Source organism: Glycine max, chromosome 5, assembly GCF_000004515.6.
Source record: "Glycine max cultivar Williams 82 chromosome 5, Glycine_max_v4.0, whole genome shotgun sequence".
Lineage (NCBI taxonomy): Eukaryota > Viridiplantae > Streptophyta > Magnoliopsida > Fabales > Fabaceae > Glycine > Glycine max.
The window spans coordinates 30,696,503-30,698,770 of record NC_038241.2 but is presented as its reverse complement, the minus strand read 5'-3'; positions in this window follow the sequence as shown (position 1 = coordinate 30,698,770).

The following is a 2,268-nucleotide window of genomic DNA, read 5'->3' as shown; positions in this document are numbered from 1 at the left end:
CACTTTTAAAAGTTGACATCCACATGGCTTTGCTCTATGGATAGACAACAATGAGCTAATGGTAACCTTTTTCATTACTTCTAGACAGCATTTATGATCAAGTTGAAACATCCTCCAACCTTTGTGTGAAAAAAGATAACGTATATATAATGTCCGGAAGACAGACACCTCTATAGTCTGTACACAACTTTTGACTTCTTGGAAGCTCTCCAAGCTGAGTTGACTAAAAGGAAATTTTTACTGCTCACACTCCTGAATTTTTCCTGAATGACGAGCATGTTTTAGTATAAGTTTCTTGGTGAGATGCGTTTTGAAGACAAATAATGTCCTTTCTTTTGTTTCATAGTGATGAACAGAATTATATGCACCAATTTGTAAACTGTACGCACTTCACTTATTATTAGTATATGAATTTTAGAAATTAGTATTAAATTTTTACACACTAGTGGCTAATAATCTTATGATCTTTGTCATGAAACCCTGTTTATATAATCTATATTTAAAATATATAAAAAAAAATATTCATAAGCTTCCAGAATATAAATATTTTCTTGTCTTACAATCAATTATCTCCATTCCTATTTCAGAGCTTCCCCTTCAGCATATCCTACTATCAAACAAACTTATCCTCATGCCTTTAGTAACTCAGCAATTAATATAACATAAATACCATGCCTGTCATTAACTCATATACAATTGACATTAGTCCATTAATTGATACACAGAAATTCCATACAAACCTTCCTCAAGGCATTGTTAACATTAACTAAAAGCAAACAAATTGGATTGGCCGGATATATAGCTCACATTAGGTACTAGTAATCATCTTTAATTATTGACAGTTATATTCTGCATCCTATGTATATGATAATCTGAAATCACTACGTATACAAAGTGCACACTCTCAAGGCTCTCCCAACCAACTAGTAATATGAGAATCTATCTAGTCAAATTTTGAATTAAATTCATTGCCAAAAGAATGGTATCAAAATATTTGCAGATAACTCTATAGTGAAATTCTATTCTCATAATTTTTATCATATAGTATAAAAAATTCTGAATTAACATTGTTGCTACATTTTGTTATTCAAGAGAATAGTAAGGCCATCCGCCTTCCCTTGGCGTCAAGTTACTTGTGAGCTCCTCAGAATGAAGGGCTGCTTAGAGAACATGGCTGGTATCACCAAAAGCTATTGAGTCAAACCTTCCATATGCACCTTCCCTTCCCTTGGATTCAATGTTGTTTTGCAATGCCTTCTCGTTCTGTTTCAGTGTCACTCCATTTGATGTATTCAACAACTGATGTCTATATTTCTGCCAATCACAAGGGCAATATTATTAGTTTCTGTTATGAACCTGAATAGAAGCAGAAACGCAGAATGCAGAAGCAGAGAGAAGAGGGTAGAAAAACTTAAGACATAGAGAGAAAACCTTGCTATTGGCAGGGAGGTGAGGAGCAGGCATGGGTGCTTGGCTCTGTTACATCAGCGTGGGGCATGGAAGCCGAATTGGCATGGGCGGCGGCGGCGGCATGGGTGCGTGTGCAGGGGGTGCCTGCGCAGAAGAAGAAGATGGAGGGTGTTGGCTGATTAACAGGTTATCCATTTTCAGGAGAAGGACATCTAGTTTGGCAGCCATGGAGGCTTGGGTGGCGGAAAAGTGGGCAATGGCGGCCTCAAGTCGGCCAAGGATGGGGTTCCATCGGTCAGGTTCCGCCATGGGAGCTCAATGAAAGCCCCAAATGTTAAGAACCTGAATAGAAGCAGAAATGCAGAATGCAGAAGCAGAGAGAAGAGAGTAGAAAAGCTTAAGACATAGAGAGAAAACTTTGCTTATATTCTTCTTATTTCCCTTCTGTCAATACACTGCATATATATAGTTATATGTGCTCACTATAGGACAACAGCCACCAACAGAATCCTCTAGGCAAGCAGAGGGAACACTAACAGAATTATCCTAATGCACTACTGCGCTACCAAATAAATGAACTTGTGCCAAAATCCCTTAAACATAATCCTTCAAGTGCTGAGGTGTTTTCTCTCTCCTAACAGTTTCGATACATAAAAGAACCAACATTAATTACTGTTTAGAATCACAAAATGCAAGTGCCTGAGTTTGGATAGAAAACAAGCTTGGCACCTGTATTTCATGTATGCTTAAAGCTTCTACATACCACTATACCAGCTACATTCAAATTTCAATTAATTGACCATAGCAATTGGCAATTTATCCTGAATTATTCTAAATTACAAATGTGCATAAGAAACA